This window comes from Lepisosteus platostomus, chromosome 15, assembly GCF_059453375.1.
Source record: "Lepisosteus platostomus isolate fLepPlt1 chromosome 15, fLepPlt1.hap1, whole genome shotgun sequence".
NCBI lineage: Eukaryota > Metazoa > Chordata > Actinopteri > Semionotiformes > Lepisosteidae > Lepisosteus > Lepisosteus platostomus.
In genome coordinates, this window is record NC_142625.1 from 5,102,507 (window position 1) to 5,123,586 (window position 21,080).

General features: G+C 39.7%; 2 protein-coding genes and 1 long non-coding RNA gene across 8 annotated transcripts in view; 2 read left to right on the forward strand and 1 right to left on the reverse strand.

Moving 5' to 3' along the window:
* The window catches only part of LOC148647738 (uncharacterized), a 187,194-nt gene extending 182,768 nt beyond the window's left edge, over nucleotides 1–4,426 (reverse strand). For 4 of the 6 annotated variants that reach the window (XR_015926656.1, XR_015926657.1, XR_015926655.1 and 1 more), the window contains exon 1: nucleotides 4,116–4,425. The gene's annotated coding sequence lies outside the window, so the exon portion shown is untranslated. Of the gene's footprint in view, nucleotides 1–4,115 lie in introns of all 6 variants that reach the window. The other 2 variants (XM_088607661.1, XM_088607660.1) reach the window with 1 other exon arrangement.
* The window catches only part of LOC148647728 (uncharacterized), a 492,485-nt gene that overhangs the window by 425,371 nt on the left and 46,034 nt on the right, over nucleotides 1–21,080 (forward strand). The gene's annotated exons all lie outside the window — the stretch shown is intronic.
* LOC148647740 (uncharacterized) overlaps nucleotides 1–21,080 on the forward strand; it is a 273,814-nt gene that overhangs the window by 16,521 nt on the left and 236,213 nt on the right. The gene's annotated exons all lie outside the window — the stretch shown is intronic.

Here is a 21,080-nt window from a genome sequence, read left to right on the forward strand (position 1 = left end):
TTTGTCATTTGTATAACACAACAGTAATGACACTGTTTATGTGGAATAGTTATTGGAATGTTATGTTTGGCTGTAGCCCAGTTACAGTAAAGCCTCAATATTCACTATATTTTCTTTTTCTATTTCTATTTGTAGTTCACGCAACAGGCCACATTTTTTAACACTTGTGGACCACAATTGCCTATTGGTTGGCTTCACAGTAGTAAAGTAAATTTGGGCGTATGCATTTCATCGATCTACTTCACCCGACCTGCATCAGTCTCAGTAGTAAAGGCTGGTTAACAAAGGGGTTCTGATGGAGCGCATCGTCGGTTTTGCTTTATTCAGTTTCCATCAGGAAGCATTAGATGTGTGTTGTATGGAGACCTGTTATCAAAATAATGCTTGTATATAACTTACTGTTGTAAACAAACAAGAGCTGTTAACAAAAAACCTAAGTGTCCCCTATGTTATCAAAGTCTCAGTTCTTGTGGAAATTTTTTTTTCTTAAAAGTTTTTTAAGAAAGAGAATTATACAAATTGCAGAAGTGGGAGTGAGGTGGTTGAGAGGGAAGGAACTGAATCTACTTAAATTACTTTCTGCAAATTACGAGGCTTCACTGTACCTCTATAAAAAGATGTGCTTATGGGCAATATCAGTAGCGATATTTAGTCACAGTGGTTTTACATGCCCTGTCTAGGGCTGTTCTCAGATATCTTAAGGCAGTGGTTCTCAAACTGTGGTACGCGTACGGGCAGTGAAACGTGGCGTGCCGCCAGGTGGTACGCCAATTGACCCTGGAACTGTGTTGTGTGTGCTGAAAAAATTGGGACGGGTTTTCATATTTTGTATTTTTATACGTGTCGAATACGCAGCCTACGTACTACGATACAGTGCACGCTAATACTTCAGTAGACACAAGAGATACTGTGTAATTCTATACCACTCTATAGGAATGCGTGCTACGGACGCAAGTGACCAATTGTATTTAAAAAAGCTACTGTATCTCCAGCAAATAGGGAGAAAGGAGAATGTGCGTGATTTTGGAACAATGCCAACATTGTAAACACAGGAATGCATAGAAATGCGTGCTACGAACGCTGGTAATCTTGTGAGCACAGGAAAGCGTGAAAAATAACAGAAAAATATTTAAGAACTGTTCTAAGTTAATTTGAGAAAAATGCACCGAGCGTCTCTGTGTTTCTCTCCCATGCACATGAAATAAATACTTAAAATAAACACTGAAATAAAAACGGAAATGTGGAAAAATGCGTGCTTGCAGATGGCTAAAGCAAATAAGCCCCACGCTATTATGTGTGGAGAAAAAGCTGCTGCCCTCCCCCCCCCCGAAAGACACAGTCATTCATAGAATTATTGAAATGAAGGATTATATCAAAAGTACGCTGACAGCGCGCGTTAAGATGAGCAGATGTTTTTTACTGCAATTAGATGAGTCTGTAGTCGATTTGGCCAATTTGCTCGTTTACGTTAGATACGAGTTTGAGGGTACATCCCGTGAGGACTTTCTGTTCTGTAAGCCGCTACCAACAGGAACTACAGGAGAGCACGTATTTCAGCTTCTGAATGAATTTATCGAAGAGAATGGCATCGACTTGATAAAATGTGTCGGAGTTTGTACAGACGGTGCTAGAGCAATGACAAGCCGACACAGCGGTGTAGTTGCACGAATTAGAGAGGTTGCTCCAGAAATTAATGGTTTCATTGCAACATCCACCGCGAGACCTTTGCCGTCAAGAAAATGCCTGACGATTTAAAATCTGTTAGACTGTTGTGAATTGTATCAAGGCTCGAAAAATTAATTCACATCTGCTTTGCTCGGATAAACAGGCTCACCCCTCTCACTGAAATGGTGCTTTTTTATTTTTATGTTGTTTTTTTTCTGTAAAATACTTTGAGAAACCACATTTTAATATATCAAACAAAGTTTATTATTATAATATTTATTATATGTATGTGTGAGTGTGTGTGCACATGCGTTCATGTTGGTCATTGATAATTTCTGGGGTTCCTATGAGATGATGACTTGTAGGTGGTACTTGGATGCTTTGGTTGGATTAGGGGTGGTACTTGGTCCAAAAAGTTTGAGAACCACTGTCTTAAGGTAACAAAATCTTTACTTCAGGATCCCAAATGTCTTGTAAAAGCCTTGTGATCACAAGAGCCTGATTAAAGGAGGCCTGGGCTTCAGGATCTGCAGGAGCAACTTCCATCGCCAAGAAGAACAACCCACACAGTTGTTAAACTGACCTAAACCACAGGTGAATGAAACAAAATATAATTGCTACACAACAGATTGTACTTTAAATCAATGATTTCTTTTGCTTAACACATTGCTCAGTTCGCAATGTGGACTCTCAAAATATCCAAAGTCATATTTGAATATTTGGGCGTCATATACAGTGGACTCCATAATTATTGGGCACCTCTTGATAGATATGAAGAAAAGAAGTATAAAACAAATCATGAGTTCATTAAGCACTGAAATATATTTCCAACATAAGGAATTATTTATCCTGAATGAATGATTCAATGGAATCAACCAAGACAAAAAAAAAAACGAAATAATTATAATGATTAACGATTATTGACTCCCCCTGTTTTTAGTACTTGGTGGAGCCTCCCTTGGCAAGGATAACGACAGTTAGTCTTTTCTTGTAATGCTTCATCAGGCTGGTGAACACACTGGGAGATCCTAGACTATTCCTCCATGCAGACCCTTCCCAGATCCCGGAGGTGTGTAGGTGTGCGCTTGTGGACAACCCTCTTCAGCCCAGACCACAGGCTTTCAATAGCGCTCAAGTCAGGAGACTGAGACAGCCATGGCAAAATGCTCATTGTTTTTTCAATCAACCATTTCTTTATTGATTTTGAAGTGTGTTTAAGATCATTGTCATGTTCAGTCCGACCAGAAATATATCTAAAAAAATGTTTTATTATTGTAGCTTGTTGCGAACGTGATATGTTTTTTTCAGGTTTTCATCTGTATTAAAACAACTGGTATTCCAGCAACACATAATTAGGAATCGATTTCACTTTAGATTTTGATTTATGGAAAAATATTTCACACATACTGTACTTTAAAACTGTGGCTTTAAAATGAGATGGTTTCATAGTATATATACAGGATATTTATACAGTATGCCATTCATTGTTCGCTGTTGTTCCAGAATACAGTATCTGTGGACATGACTTCATGGGATTTGCATGTGTGGCACATTGAGGAATGTTTACATATTTGGTTCACGTGCTCGAAGAGTAGTTTTTAAAATTTCAGTACACACTGTGAAGGAAACAGCCCATACCATCTCACAGTAAAAATGGAGTTTGACTGCCCTTAATCGCCCAAACAATGAATTGTTGACTGCAGTGTTTGTGCTGCCAGTAACTGATCTTTCAATCTTTCAATCTACTAATGTAAAAAAAGACTTCTATTTGTGTTTTTCTTTCCTTTTTCAACAGGCACTGAATCCAAATAATTATAAATAATTGTTTACATAATTATAAAAATAATTACATTATAAAATAATGATAAAAAACTACTAAGATATATATATGCTGTAATTATAGCAACTACTAAGAAGAAAGGCCAGTAAAAAACATATCTAAAAAAATAAAATTGACATTTTATCATTTAAAAATATACATGGTGGCATTAAAATGTGTATTTAAAACTAAATTTTGTATACACATAAAAAACTAAATTGTGATTTCTGTTTAAGGGCATCTTTAAATCCCCTTGCTCTTTCCAAGATTCCTCTTCTTAGAGACTGCTGTTCTGGAGGTTAATTCATTATTACTTTATTATTAATCTTATTTTTTTTTACTTGCAACATAATATAAAATATATTTATTTTTGATATAGAAACAGTTGGGAAAAATCCTGATAATCATAGAATCCTTTAACAAGTTCAAAAGCTTGTTTCAATTTTACTTTAATTAAGTTTGGATCTCAAGCAAAACTAAGAAACCAATAAGAAGTAAGCAAGTAATCCAACAAATCTTTCAAATCATTAAGATCCCATCTACACTTTACATGTACCTGCAGTGTATTGTAGTCTTAAAAAAGTTAAACTCAATTTTTGTTCTAATATACTGTACATAAATTGTAACTTACGATCTTGAGTGTTCTTGGAGGCTTTTCACAAACAGAAAGTCTTTAGAAATGTTAGTAAAAGTCCAACAACGCCCGGAAGTTGGTAGTTTTAAATTCACACTGTGATGCCTGTTATTATGCTTTCAAAAGGCTCTTCACTCTACTCCCAGTAAAAAAACAATATGCAGCTTTATAACTTATGGGTACAACTGTAACTTACTTCAGACTAATATTTATTAAGTAAAATGGCTGTTCGTGGCCAAGTTACTGATTTTAACTACAGAGAAAGACAACAGCCTGCACTGCAAATCTATGCAAAACTATGAACTATGAAGTTTCTAGAACAGGAAATTTAGGTTTATCTGTGTGTTGTGTGTTTAATTTCCTGTGTTTCAGTTTCTATTACAATAGTCCACCTCCTTTTAAATGCAGTTGGCACTATTTGCGCTATTTGCATCTTTCCTAGATCATTGTTTAATAAAGTCTATCCGTTGCTCCACTGATATGGGATGGTTTTCATCTTTATTAAAAAAATACTATACTTTTATCTAGACTTTTGTCACATAAACACTGGTTTGTTACAGACAGTTCAGGTCCACATCAGCTAAAACACCAGCCCTGTACAGTGGTCCAGGTAAGAAGCCCCTGTATCAGATCGAGTTTGGAGAAGACCATCTAACACTGAAAAGAGGAAATGATTTAGAAGCAAAAAAACAGTTTCATCAAACAGCACATGAAAATAAAAGTATTTGGGGCTAAAAGGGACTGAATAAACCCCCTACCTGAAAGTGTATTTCATACCGGGTGCGTGCTCCAATTCTTTGAGATTCCTGTTGTTTCTGGAAATCCTGATGTGTGCACTGAAAATCAGAAAATGAAGGAAGAAATTCTCTTCACTGCTGTCTTCAGTTTGATTCATCTTTGATTCTATCCTGACTGCTTGCCTCTGAAACAGTCGTTCAATTCAGGAGTTCTAACTGAACTGGGAAACTAGGCTGGCTGGCAAGCTTTGTAGCCTAGTGAGATATAATGGAATAGAACAGTGAATTGAGTGCAAACATACACTACTGCAGGCAATATGATTGTAAATATCTTTACTAAAAACAGATGCAAAACACTTTTGCAGATTCCCATTTGCAGATGTGACAAGGTCCCAAGCATACTTCTTCCAGCTCTAGACCTAAACATGAAATCGAGGCAGAAGCAATTCATTGAGAGAGGTGTAAAGCCAAGATGCTGTAGTTTTGGACTCTACGTCCTAGAAATCATGTTTTCCTCAGTCTTGTGACTATTAACTGTAAAAAGCTAAGAGGAATTGACTGCATACTTTTTTGAAGAACAAGCTCGTGGACTGCTATTTTTTTGTGCTGGGGTGTTGATTTCAAAAAAGGGGAAAGGGAACACAGCAGCTAGAAAACAGGCTGGCTACAGCCACATTGAGGATATAGCGTAGCAGACCTGAGGAGGTTCAAGGAATTGTTTTTAGATGGATCCTGGCGAAATGGACAGACCCACATATTGTAGCTGTAAGTTAAAAATAAGTGCTCTTTGTTTATACTAAATGGAAAATATTTTAAAAAGCATAGAAAATAGCATCTCTTCTTTTGATCTCTCCCAGTGTTTCATCAGATTCCTTTCTAGACAACCAGGATCCGACACAGATTTTTCCAAACCCAAAAGCCAGCATATTCTAGTTTCCACAGACCAACACTCCCACCCCCCCTCGCATGGCCGTGTCCCAGGTGTCACACTGCGCCTGAGCCCCTGCTCCAGGTCCACCCCTCTGTGACGCAGCGCCAGTGTGATCTCAGGAGTGCGAGCATTCGGGGTCTGGCTCAAGATGGCGGTCCAGCAGGTGGTAGGATTTAGTGGCTGTGGAAAAAAACATGAGTATTTCATGCCTCGAATGTCTTTTTCATCACTTTTGTAAACTACAAAAGCTACATGTGTGATTCTAGTTTGCTTTTATTGCAATATACGTTATCAGTTACGTATGGAAGCCCGTTTCCGCCAGGAAGTAAAAAAAACTTGCTATGGTAACTCGCAATTGCGACTTAGTATCTCAGAATTCCGACTTGGTATCTCAGAATTCCGACATAAAAACTCAGAATTACTACTTTATATCTCGCAATTGCGACTTCGAAATAGCCCACATTTCATTGTCTGTCCTTTTGTTATTGTAACAGATTTGGCTTGTGCCCTCACTGTTCCCACCCTAGTTCGTGCCTCACTGCCTTGGCTCGAGCCTGGGTCTAGCCAGCTGAGCTAAAGAAGACCTTCTTTTTAGTAAAAAGATGTAAAAAGTATAAGTTTCAGCTTTTATAACTGTGAATTCCTCTGGATGTGAAGTGTCTATTTCTGTATCTTTTTTTCATATTCTGTCTCCGTTTTTGTATTTCTGGTGTTTAAATAAAAACTTTTTTAAAAAGCCTTCTGTCCACTATTCCATCCGGGTACTATGTAAGCCTCACTGGCGGAAATGGGATTCCATAAAAACTAGTGTAATTAATTTTATTTTTATCAGGGCACTGTACAAGACAAGTCTTCAGGCCTATAGATCCTATGATCCTGTACGATTTATGAATATAGTGTAACAGAACGGCAGACATACAGGTTGTACGATCTGGTTGCAGTGTGGTGACGGCACCGCCCTCCCCTGTGCATAACAGGGATGCTGGCCGCTGGGGCTAAAGAAAGTCTTCTTTAGCTCAGCTGGCAAGACCCAGGTTCGAGCCAAGGCAGTGAGGCACGAAGTAGGGTGGGAGCGGTGAGGGCACAAGCCCTAGAACCCGAATCCGTTACAATAACAAAAGGACAGACAATGAAATATGGGCTATTTCGAAGTCGCAAATGTGAGATACTAAGTCGCATTTGCGAGATACCATAGCACGTTTTTTTTTACTCCCTGGGGGAAACGGACTTCCATAGGTACAGTACGTTCTAAGTATGCAACTGCAAGTTTTAAAATAGGTGCAGTTCTGTGAAAAGAAAAGAAAGTGCTCTATCAGCAAAAGAGAAGAGTCAGATTCCTCAGGCGCTCATGTACAGTGCTACACGAACTTCGAGTGCAACTAGAGAACAGACTGGAATTACTGCGGCGGAAGTGCAGGTGAGAAGGGAGATGCGAGTGCCGGTGCTGCGGGTGCAACTGGAGTCTCCGCCCGTCACACCTGTGAGGACTCCAGCGGCCAAGAGAGGGAAACGCGACCTGGCGCTGGAAGACGAGCAGGCAGACGTTTTTTGGCACGATTACAAGGACTAGAAAGAAATGATAAGGGACAATGCTGTGAGAATTGAGACTTTTTAAAGAAATCTGCGGATTTTTTGGGTTTAAAGAGGCCAGTGACTTAAAAGACAAAGTAAAGGCTCTTAGACAAATAAATGCAGAGCAAGAAACAAAAATTAATGCTCTTGAACAAAGAGTCAGTGAAGCTGAAAGACACTGACATAGAGGTAACTTAAAGCTGTATGGAGTTCCAGAGCAACAAAATGAAATGCTAAAGTTAAGGACATTTGTAAAGCAGTGCTGCCGGTCCAGGAGGAGGATTTCATCTATTGACAGTGTTTAACGCGTCCGGAGAGCCAACATGTCTGGACTTGCAAAGCCCAGAGCAACCATTATACGATTCATCAGAACGACGATGAGGGACATGTTGTGGTGAGCAGCCAGAGGGAACGAGTTTCTGAAAGCCACAAACCTGAGGTTTGCAGAGCATCTGTCCGCCGCCGACAGGGACACCAGGAAGCAGCTGTGGCCCCAGATTGAAGCCGCGCGAAGGGAAGGCAGGAGAGAGGAAGGAGATCCGCGGCCAGTGACTGTCCAGCACAGGAGATCTCACTGTAGCTTTGTAGTCACATTTAAGGGTTGTTATTATCCGGGTTTGAAAACTCGCAGTTAGTTTGGGAGTTTTTTTTTCAAGAGTTTTTTCTGTGCTGTTTATGTCTTTTTCTCTATTAATGCCAAAGGTATTCGGAATAGAGTTAAAAGAAAGGCGATTTTTCTGTTTCCTAAAAAGAAGAGACTTTCATTTTCTTTTCATTTCATTTCAGACTTTCATTTTTTTCACGAAACTCAAGTCAGTCTGATTTTCAGTTTTGGAAGAGTCAATGTGGAGATGACATCTGGATTTCTAGTGGTACTAATCACTCAACTGGTGTTGCCATCTTAAAGGGAATGTAAAGGGGAAAATTCTTTATTATAACGGACATCACTCTGGGTGGTGGATATTATTAGTAGTTGAGAAAAAGCAATATGTAATTGTTAATGTATATGCTACCACTAGAAAATCACAAAATAAAGTTTTTTTTTCAAGAGTTAGAGATGAAAATAAAACAGGTCTTAGATTTTCTGAAGCAAGGATAATGTTGGGTGGAGATTTTAATACTGTACCTAATGAGTCCTTCGATAGATGGCCCCTAAGGGTTAATAGTAGTTTGGAGTCAGTGGAATTGGAAATCTTGTGTGTGGGTTTTGGGGTAATTGATATTTGGAGATGTCTGAACCCAGGAGTAAGTGGTGTAATCGTGATTTTTCACAACAATCCAGAATTGATCTGTGGTTGATTTAGAAATAATTAGAAAGTCTACCTATTGATGTATTGACTGATCACAAGGGGATCTTTTTATCGGTTTGTATGTCTGGCCCTTTGAAACCTAAAAACTCAAATTATTGGAAGTTTCATAAGAATCTCTTGGATGATGAACAATCTGTTAAGGATGCTACTTCAATTATTAGAAAGAGTTATGACGAAGCTTCACGGGATAAATCATTTTCTAAGAATTGGGAATTTATTAAATTCAAAATAAGACAACTTCCAATTAAAAGAAGTAAAGGTTTAGCTAACTCTAAAATAATTAAAGAAGATACTATTATTAAAGATATAGTTGATCTCACTTTAACTACAAATTATAATCAGAAAGTTAAGGATAAACTAATTTTGCTTCAGTTGCAGTTAGACCAGATTTATGAAGAGAAAGCAAGAGATGTGTTTGTAAGATTGAAACGAAAATGGCTGGAAGAAGGAGAAAAAAAATTCTAAATACTTTTATAATTTAGAAAAAAAGAAATCTGAGTTTAATTCGATTAACAAAATAAATATTAATGGTGCTATTTCAGATAATCCTAGAGAAATAGCCTCTTATGAGCCTCACACCTGAAGAAGGCTCCATGACCAAAACGTTGTGTTTTCTTTCTTCTTTTTTTCAGCATGGAATAAACCTATTACTTGTTCCTTTGCAGTATGCGCATGCTGATGCAGCTACCCACCTGATGATACTAATATATTTCTTAATGATAGTAGAAAGTTGGCTAAGACAATAGAAGACATACAGTAGGTACATTTTCTTTGGTGTCAGGATTATATCTAAATTTTAATAAATGTGAATTATTCTCCCTTAAGGACTCGGAGTTAATTGTTGCTGACACTATACCTGTAAAAAAGGTGGTGACTTACCTGGGGATTATAATTTTGAACCCAAGACAAATACTTTATAAGTTCATTTGGAAAAACAAACCCCATTATATAAGAAAGCCTAGGATTCACAGTGGATTGAATGTCTTAGATTTGTATACTGCTAATATTATCTTTAAAAGCAATTGGATTAGAAATGATACTATAAACACAAATATTATATGGAATTTGATTTGGTTTTTCAATATATAGGTGATCTCGAATTTTTGTTAAAATGTAATTTTGATATTAATATAATTCCTCTTAAATTGTCGAACTTTCATAAACAAGTTTTATTCTGTTGGAATTTAATATATAAGCATAACTTTTCACCACATACTGTACATAGCATATTTGGAATAATAAAGATATAAGGTATAAGGTATATTTTTTCTGACTTGGTATGATAACAAAATCTGGCTAGTGGCCCAATTGTTAAATGAAGAGGGCAGATCGTTCACATATACAGAATTTTTGGAAAGATTTAAGATTCCCATCACTCTCTGTGAATATGCAATAGTCTTTGATGCTATTTCTGAGAAAGTGGTGAGGCTGTTTAGAGATAGTTTCGGCCATGCTAATAGAGTATCTTCTGATTTCTCTGATAATTTATTTTTGGATGGAGTAGATATCAATTCACACAAAGTCAAGATACAAAATGCAATAATCATTATATTAGGAACTTGTGCAATTCATATTTTATACCTACTTGTATCTCCTTTTGGAATACTATGTTTAGGAATATAAATTGGAAATTAGTTTGGACAATTGCTGATAGATACGGTCTACAAATAAAGTTAAAGAAATTTCATTAACTATGAACATTCAGATTGTTCATAGATTTTATCCTGTTAAATTGACACTTTCTAGAGTTAAACATGAACAAGATGACATGCATATTTTGTAATAATGAGAAGGCATCTTGGTTACATTTGTTTAACTGTATATATACTGTATACAAAACTGTTTTGGATAGATTTGCTAAATGTTATTGTTACAAATTCAAAGGTAACTGTTGAATTGAAAGATTTTGATATTATTTCATATTTTGTTAGATCTGATTTGGATAAAGGATATGTTTTTATTATTATCCGTTAATTATTTGGGCTAAATACTTCATCCACAAATGGAAATGGTCCAATACCGCTCCCTCTATTCATGTTTTTAAAGTTGAATTCCTTTTTTATTTAAATTCTATTAGAAATTTACAGAATCAAAAGGCAAGACATACAATGGAAATATGTAAAAAGTACAATTTTTAGCTTTTACAATTGGGAATTCCTCTGGCTGTGAAGTTTCTATTTTAATATTCTGTCTCCTGTTTTATATTTCTGGTGTTTAAATAAAAAGTTATTTAAAATAAAGAGGATTCGGGTGCGCTGTTGCAAACGGGGGGATGGGACACCTCGCGTGACGTCACAGCGCTGCCTGCTGTCTGTGCTTGTCTTCCAGGGCATGTCGGCAGGTCGTTTTTAAACGACTTTGTTTTTCATTCTCCGCTCGCAGTTCGAGGAGATTGAATTTCATCTTGTCTATGCCTTCACAAAAGTAGTGACGCATCGTGTTCATGCATAGTGAGCAGTCTCGAATCCAAACGGGCGAAGTAAACTAGGGAAAACTTGACAATACCACCGTTTATTCACAGCTCTGTACTACTGAATGTATTTCCCCCGTACGAAAGTGACAGTACGAGGAACATAACACGTTCATTCAAAGTAAGCTAAATAAGGTAAACCTAAAAGCAAATGGAGGTGCCGAAATAAGAGCTTTTTGTCAAGCCTAGAATACACATACACTGCAGTCCGTAAGTATGCGGACAGTGACACGGTTTTTGTTGTTGTGGCTCTATACTCCGGCACATACAGATGTAAACACCCTCCGATTAAAGCTGACATTCTTCGTAGTGCTTGTTCCCTTTCAAATCCAACCTGCTGGAGTACAGAGCCAAAACAACTGCACTGCAGTATGAATCTGTAGGAGGCTAATGAAGTTTGGTTTTTGCATAAAATATTTTGACCAACGCCTGAATGTTTTATTCTCCTTCTCCTCGCTTTGATGGGCTTGACTGTGAGACGTCACCGTTCAGCGAGCAGTCCACTCCTGCGAGTTCGCTGAGCCCCAGTTCTCAAGTTCTCTCTTCCCCTTGTTGACACGCTTCCGAAATCCGTCAGGGAGACGGGCACACGCTGACGTTAAATTTACTGAACGAGTGAATCCAAATGGGAGACGCTCAGAAAGGAATTTAAGTTTTAGTATGACATTCTCTGGTGTTGTTGAAATTTAAAGCTATCGTGGCTCCAGATTGCAATAAAGTGCAGAAACGTAAATTGGAATCTTTTAAAATTCCTGGGTGGAGCGTCTTGACTTATTGTTGAGATGCCAAATGATCTTCTGCACTGGAATATTTTATTGCAAGTGCCTTTATCTGCAGTTAGAATGGAACTATCAACTATAGCTAAAAAAGGTTTGGAAAAGATGGTGGTTGTTGTATACGTTTTTGAAGTCTTCCTTGAATGGAGCAGAAAAAACCCCAAAAGAGATTAATCCGTGTGTTTCCCCCTGCTCTGTGTGGGACAACGAGTCTTCCCCAGTGACTGCTGATCACTGTTCTCTTTCTCTGCCAGCTATCAAACTGAAGTGTGCCTTGAGGATTCACACAAAGTCAATAAAGAGAATAACAAAAGTAAATAAAACACTGAACAACAGAGAGAATCTAGATGACTGCTAGAGAAATGTTTTGGGTATAAATAATTGGTTGGCTTTGGACACTTGCAAATACCTCTGGCTCCTTTTCTGATTCTCACACGTGTTTTATTGCCATCTTGATATCTCACAGTATATGCACGTCATCGTAATTTTTCTACCCCAGAATAAAAAATAACACTTGTGACATGGATTTCAGATGGTCACCTCGAGGAGCACAGAGTCTTGCAGGTGCAAAGGCAGGTGAAGACACAATAACAATGTAGTGGGCTGCCTGGCTATGAGATGCTATATGTGCAACCAGCTCTGGATGTCTCTCCAGCTTCTGCCCGGTATGAAATAGTAGTGTTTGGTGCCTCGGCTTCCAGAAGACAGCAGACTGTTTCTAATTCAGGATTTCGACACCATACCTTCACTGTCTCGTATAAGACATTGAAATGTCATTTCTTAACAATGATTTCCTGTTCTTTGCTGTTGTAGAGGGTGTGAAATATGATTGAGGCAGTGCTGTGAAAGAGCAAATCTCTTTGTGGCTGTGATAACAGCAGGCCACAGCACACCAACTGTGTTGAAGTCTTCTCTCCTTCCTTTGTGGTTTTGTTTTGGCTGGTTTTTCAAGAACAAAGCTTGTACTATGAGCAAGTGGCTGGAGAACATGAAACAGAAACTTTTTGAGTTTCCCTCAGTACAGTTTTATTAGATTTGAATATCATAGTATACCAGTTGTTTCGGTATACTTTCTATTAACACCTACAACTGTTATTGCAAGTTTTAATATGAAAATCCTATTTTTTTATGTGTAAGAGGACCTAAAGTCATGATGGCGACTGTAGATAATTCACTTCCTCTTCCTTATCTTTAAGGGTAAAATTAAATGCTTCATCCTTGGTCTCAGAGATTTTTGTGTTTTACAGACTCACATGTGTTCTTCTGCTCTTTTCTGCAGCCTGAACCGGATCCTAGTTCCAGGATAATTCTGGTTTTGGATGTCTTTCTGCAATAGAAGTACTGAAAACCCTCTGTGACGATGCAGACAGAGAGATCAGTATGATCATGGCTGCTAGAGGTGAAATGGGGAGCTATCGGTTTGGAGAGATCTTTGGTCTTTGATCCTCTCAGCTCTGATGCCAGAGCCAGGTCCAGACCTGTCCGATTTAAGGACTTTATCACGTTTGATGTATTTTGTTGTGTTTGTTCTACTTCCGGCAGTCCTTTCTTTGCAAATAAAAAGCCACTCTTCCCTTGTCTGGAAGAGTTGTGTTCTTTTCATTTTCTGGAGGGCTGGGTTATTGTTTTGTGTTTTTGCCATTTTCTGTGAGTTACACAATAAAGAGCTGACATCTGTGAAACCTGGCTGCCTCTATTTTTGGTTTTCCAGGGCATAAGAGTGACATCTAGAGGCCAAGGGAAGGTGCTAAAGAGGCAGACAGGTTTTGGACCATCCAGGAGGTTTGATATATGCACCCTTTTTACTTGCTCTCGCAGAAATATTGGTCCATATAATCAAAAGACCACTGATAACAGACAGGCCTCCAATCAATCATTCGGTTTCATTTTTCTCTTGCCTGTTGCAGCTTGCTCAGCTGAGTGCTCCCTAGTGAATTATGCTTCCAGTTTCTAGACTACTCACCAGATCAGTCAGTACGTGGATCTTACATTTGGTGCTGGGATGTTTCACAGATCCGTAGTGAGAATCAGGGCACATGACATAGAGGTTATGGCCATCTTCTGTGTGGTTCTTCCCGCAGTTAGTGAAGTTGTAAAATGCATGCATGACCATTTTAATGGAATTATTATTGAATTAAGTATAAGCTCTTACCCCATAACTGTGTTATTCAACCTTCTTTTGCTTCCTTTCATGTATATTTTATTTTAATTAAATGGGCCAGAGATCTGCACGCTGTAGAGAGGCCGTGGGCCCTGTGCGAATTCCAGCTGATAAAGACACCAGGAAAACACAGTCCGCCCCTGAAGTCTGAATCTGACCCGAGTCCAGAGCCAGGTAGGTAATCCAGGAAGATGACAATAAGCATCTACAGTCAAAGTCTTGGAACAGGCCAAAGTCTAAAAACCTGGTAAGCTGGGAAAAATGAAACACCAGGAGCAGGGAACAAAAAACAAGGACAAGGAAGTGACAGGGACACTATACTGTAAGCAGGCGCCGTCCTTCGGGTGAAACGTAAAACCGAGGCCCTGACTGTGGTCATTTAAAATCCCAGGGTGTTTCTCGAAAAGAGTAAGGGGTGTTACCCCGTGTACCCCGTTATTAGCCTCCTAATAATTCCCTATCTGTGAACTGGCTTCATTACTCTGCTCTCCTCCCCACTGAGAGCTGGTGTGTGTGGAGCGTTCTGGTGCACTATGGCTGCCGTCGCATCATCCAGGTGGCTCCACACAAAAAATGCAGTTTTGTCAGGGTTAAATAAGGATGGATTCCCTGGAAACAGAAGTAATATTACTAATACTTTAACGTTGTCTTTAAATTCACAAATTCTCCATTCACAGGAAGTGTCTCGACTTGTCCTCAGACACCCTTGTCAGAGTCTCCACACAACCACACACTCACCGCAATTAACCTCTTATCCAACCACTCTTCCTCTTTTTTCTCTACTTAAACCTTTCTACCGCAGCTCTCCATGCTAACTATTAAGTTCTACTCGCCTGAGCTAAACCACCTGATTGTCTCACTACCTCGGATTACGGATTTTGTCTTCCCATCGACTACGGAACTCCCTAACGATTTGGACTTCGGTTATCGGACTCGACTTTCTGGTTTTCGGATCCCTGCCCTCCTTCTGACCACGGAACTGCCTAACGATTTGGACTTCGGTTATCAGACACCCTCTCTCTCTACCCTTTACTCCAGCCCCACACAGGGTCTGAATCTGCCACCTACTGGTCTCTGACATGGTGTGGAGGGGAGTCCCCATTACCTGTAAAGCACTTTGAGTGGAGTATCCAGAAAAGCACTATATAAGTGTAAGCTATTATTATTATTAAGAGTGCTACACGTGTTGGCATGGAGGGGAAAAAAGGAAAAAAACTAAAAGAAAACATGTTTCCCAAGAATCAAAAACCGTTGAAAATTCACTCTTCAGGAGAACAAAGGCAAAAGCCACAGTAATCTGACAAGAACAGAGTGAATGAGCCTGACTTGATTGAATATTGCAGCCCATTAGTTATGGCCAGAAACCTGTCAGAGGAGCAGGTTTGTCAGGTGATGAATAAAAAACTCCTATCATGCAAAGCTGACAATAGTAATTGTTCCCAAAGGGGTTTCAAAGAAGTAATGACTTAGTGTGGTGAACACTGACTACATACAATAGCTACATTTACTGTAACTTTTTGGCAGAAGAGTCAATATCCATCACACATAACAGTCTACAACCTTATCATTCCAGTCTGGACAAAAACTCATGAAAATAGAATTTACTTGTAATTCATGAATGTGACATTATATGGACCCAACTGCGGACTCCCCCAAAAAAAGAAAAAAATAAATAAAACCAAAAGAATTCTGCTAAATGATCAGGCTGGTACAGTGGTGCAAAGGTGTGAATTGCTGCCTCGCTGTGCTGAATCCCTGGGGTCAGGTCCTTACCTGGGGTGCTGTCAACATACGGTCTGTTCTCCTTGTGTTTGTGAGGGTTTCCTCCCACAGTCCTACATTTATACTGCTAGGATAATAGGCTTTAGGGAAAATTGGCCCTGGTGTGAGTGTATATCTGTGTGTTTGCTCCCCCACAACCCTGTATTGGATAAAGCCATTAGAAAATGGATGGATGAACTGATAAAGGAAGATTAGGTGAGGGTTGGGGGAAAACGTATTTTTGCGTTTCCCTTTGGTATCGTATTGAAATGGCCCATCAGAGACATGTCACTGCACCAGAAATCCCTGCACTTGTTTTCAGGATATCTAACTTACTGTATACAATGACTGTTTATTGCTAAAAACTCCACTTCCATCACCTAAAGCAGTGTCCAGACCAATCATTCCTGTTTGAAAAAATAAAATATAATTTACATGGAATGTATTAACATGAGATTATTAGCAGAGGTTGGATATGTTTGCAGTGTATGTGAACACCTGAACAAAGAAAATGAAGAAAAGTGAACAAAACCACTAAAATTCTATTACAGTCTCAACCACTATGTCTTTCAGTCTGTTGTGCCTTAGTGGTTAGAGAACTTAGTCCATATATATATTAGTCCATATACTGTATATACTGTATACTGCATGCTAGCAGTGTTTGTTGCTGTGAGTGTTGGTGCAAATGCAAAACCCGAGCTGAAGATGGAGATGAAGGTGACATCATAGAAAAAATGAATGCAGCTCAGTCAAATTTAGGCACCAACTTTTAATAACTTTGAATTCCTGGAATCTTACTCATCATGAATAAAGTGAATTGAAAATATTGTATTTGTGGTGAACTAATAAAGCAGGGATGACTGTGTGCACTGGGACATGTTTGTTCATGTTTTACTATTGGCATGATATTGAAGTGGCACATCAGGTCTTAAAACCTGACATGTCAGGGTGGGCCAGAAATCCCTGCAGTTTCTTTCGTGATATTTAGCGATTCTGAGGATCCATCCTTTGTAAGAAACGCACCTGTCCCAGTGAGGCTTGAGACTGCAGCTCAAAAGCACAGGAAACAAGGCAGGACTGAGAGCACCCAAGTACTCTTCCTGTGGATGGGCAGTTAGCTGCAGGAACATGAGGAAAGTCCAACAAACCTAGACTGTGTGTTCCATGAAACCCACAAACATTGAAAAGGGTTCGAGATGGGAACAGAGGAAAGAAGAGGTGTGTGAAGCAACATGTAGTCAATGAAAGTGCAAACAGTAAACATATTCCAAACTGAAACAAGAAACAAGCCTTGATTTGTTTAAATTATTGTAGATTTTGGGTATTGCATATTTCAAATTATTGTATATGATCTCGTGCATTCATCCAAAGTAATTCAAATGCCATGCCTCTGAACTGTAAAAATGTACATAGTGCATATACATTGAATTCACCAAAGTTTGCCATTATGTTTACATGATATAGGCTTCAAACTGTGACTGCTGCTTCTACTGCCGCCTACTCACCAATGAAAATGTTCAACTGCAGACTTTCAACCACCTGCTACTGCCTTTATTCCGAATTTCCTTCTCGTTTTTTTGTCGCATCGTCACAGATTCCGCGAACATGCTTCTGAAGTACGCCTTGCTGCAACTGAAACTGAATTATTTCCTTGAAAAAAAATCCATGTATGATTATTTCTTTCTGTTTCTTTCCTTCGTCCACTTGCCAAGTCTCTATCCCTGCCTCTCGGCGCAAGGCTGCAAGATCATCCCGCATCGGCGCCGACCTCAAAAATATACTCCCTCTACCCTGCCTAGAACCCACTCCGCTTCCCCCCAGATCCCCGAGACTGGTCAGATCAGCACTACTAAACACCTGCTCTGTGAAACATAAGGCTCCTCTTATGTGACTTTATTACTGAAAGAACATGTTGAATTTCTGTGCTTAACCGAAACCTGACACAGACAAAATGATGGTCTCCTGTTCAACCAGCTAGCCCCTCCAGGGTATGGATTGTTTGACCTCCCTCGTCTCTCAGGCAGAGGCGGGGGCGTCATTGTTATTTATAATCTTCCTTACAGTTTAAGTCCTGTTACTGCACCTCTTCTCTCTTCTTTTGAGTGTCTTGTTTTAAATGTCTCTGTTCCCCACTCTCCCATCATTGCCACGGTTTAAAGACAACCCAGACCTAATAAAGCCTTTTTAGGTGAGTTTACTGATTTACTTTCATTTTTATGCCTCCGATTTAAGAGGATCCTTATTCTTGGGGACTTTAATATACACATTGACTCAAGGTCTTCCAGTTTAGGTAAGGAGTTTCTTGATCTGTTGGGATGCTTTCATCTAACCAAGCTTGTTCATAGCCCAACACATAAACAAAGGACAAAACTTGATTTATTCATTACAAATGACTCTTTTGTTTCTCATTTCTATTCCCTCTCTGACCACATAGCTATTCTGTTTCTAATACTTCCCCCTCATGCTCCACAAGTTTTCACAACTGGCGATCGTTTGATCAGCCTAGATTCACGTGTTCTGTTCTGTCCTCCTTATCTTGTTTCTCTTCCTCTGACCCTCTAGAGGACAAAATACATTTGCTCAATAGCACTTTTTTATCTACCTTGACACCTTTGCTCCTCTAAAAACTCAAAACACCTCTTTTTCTCGCTCTGCTCCCTGGTACACCGACCATCTGCGATCTGTGAAGGCAGCCTCCCGCAAACTTGAGCATAGGTGGCGTCTTTCTGGACTAAATTATCCAGAATTATCCAGAGTACATTATCAGGCTTGAAGAGATTACTTGTCTGAATATAAGGATACGATAGAGTCTGCTAGCTCAACCTTCTTCTCTCACAACATTGAAAATCACCATAACAACCCCAGACATCTTTTCTCCACCATCAACAGACTGCTCAAGCCAAACTGCCCCACCACATTACCTGCCTCATCGCAAGTTTGCAACACATTCTTAGATTTCTTTAGTTCTAAGATCGACAATATACAGCATCACATTCTCTCCACTACGCACATCATTCCCACACCTCCTCCCTCCTCATCCAACTTCTCTGGTTCCCTTCTCTCCAGCTTCTCTCTTCTTGACTCAGCATCCCTCAATAAACTAGTTACACATATGAAACCCACCACTTCTATTTTAGATCCCATTCCCACCACTTTATTTCAGTCCTGTTTCTCTTTTCTCTGTCCTATTGTCCTCAATACTATAAATGGATCCTTGAGCAATAGTGTTGTACCAAAGGTCCCAAAACTGCTGCCATTACCCCCATGTCAAAAAAATCTAAATGGCTCTCGACAGGCTTAAAAATTTTCGCCCCATCTCCAACTTACCCTTTCTTGCAAATATTCTAGAACGTACTGTCACACTTCAGTTACATAACCACCTCATGACAAACAACCTTTTCGAACCCCTCCAATCTGGCTTCCGTCAACTTCACAGCGCAGAAACTGCCCTGGTCAAAGTCACTAATGATCTTCTAATAACTTCTGATTCTGGTTCTCTTTCTATACTCATCCTTCTTGATCTCAGTGCTGCTTTTGACAGTGTAGACAATGACATCTTACTTTCTCGTCTTGAGACTGTGTTTGGAGTTTCTGACACTGCTCTCAAATGGTTCAAATCTTACCTCACTGATCGCTGTCACTTTGTCTCTCTTAATGGGTACAGGTCTTAAATTGGTCTTGTTAAGTCTGGTGTTCCTCAAGGCTCAATACTGGGCCCTTTGCTCTTCAGCATTTACATGTTCCCACTTGGTCAGCTTTTAAGATCACATGGCCTCAGCTATCATTTTTGCTCTGACAATACTCAAATATACATCCATACCCAACCTGACACTGATGTGGCTGTCTCTATTCTATCTAATTGCATCTCTGACATAAAAATTTGGATGACTCAAAACTTCCTTCATCTTAACTGCGACAAGACTGAAGTCATGCTTACTGGCACCCCCCATCAACTCCGTAAAGCCAGTCCTGTAACCCTATCTGTAGATGGTTCTGTACTTGAGCTTCAATCAAAATTGAAAAACCTGGGAGTGATATTCAATTCTGGCTTAACATTTGACCCACATGTGCAGCATATTGTCAAAACATCTTTTTTTCACCTCAGAAATATTGCTAGACTACACCCTATGCTATCACTAACTGTGGCTGAAAAGCTGATCAACACATTTGTGTTCTCTCGAATTGACTACTGTAATGCTCTACTCGCTGGGGTATCTAAATCTACTTTGAACAAACTGCAGTATGTCCAAAATTCGGCAGCCAGAATCCTGACCAGGTTTAGTGCAAATGATCACATTACTCCTATCCTGGAGTCCTTAAACTGGCTTCCTGTCAAATTCCGTGTGGACTTTAAAATCCTCATGCTCACCTACAAGGCTCTGCATGGCTTGGCACTTCAGTACCTGTCTGAACTATTATCACTCTACTCCCCACCTCATAACCTTCGCTCTTCTAATTCTGCTCTCCTTACTGTCCCCCAAGCCCGTCTACATTGTATGGGTGACGGGGCCTTCTCATGTCATGCCCCCAAGCTCTGGAACTCTCTGCCCAAGGATATCAGAGAGTCACCTTCTCTAAACTCCTTCAAATCCAGACTCAAAACCACATTCTTTAGAAAAGCCTTTACTTAACTGTTCCATTCTTCACCCCTCTGCTCTTCTTAGTACCACCATCCACGGTCTCCTCTATATATTGTAATTGTGTTTTATCTTGTGTATTATTTTTATTTATTGTTGTTGTCATTCTGTAAAGCACTTTGAGAAGCCACCTTTAAAGGCGCTATATAAAATAAAGTTTATTATTATTATTAAATACTGGCTGGTGGAGCTCGGCTAGCCCCGTCCGGTCAGCAAGAAAACACAAAGGCTAAGGCATGAGAGACCAAGGACAGGACTCTGTTGAACACTGCGCCTCGTGTGGAAAGAAGAACTGGCCTAGCGCAGCGGTGAAACTGTCCACCTGGAGTGTCGGCCACTGCGGTGTCGCTCTCATGGCTGTGGAGCGGATCACTACGGCCAGCCTGCTGGTGTTGTACACAGTGCAGGCAGACTGAAGCACAGGAAAGGGATCTGCAGGAAAAACCAGGTGCAACACAGGGATGAGCCACCAAAGACCCCATCTGTGGTCTGTCCAGTAGGCTTCTCTGGGCAGAGGGGTCTGACAGGAAACTCCAGTCAGAGGGCTCCAGGCCGACTCAAGATGCTTCAACGATTCGACCTCATGGGGCAGGTCAGGCATGCGCTG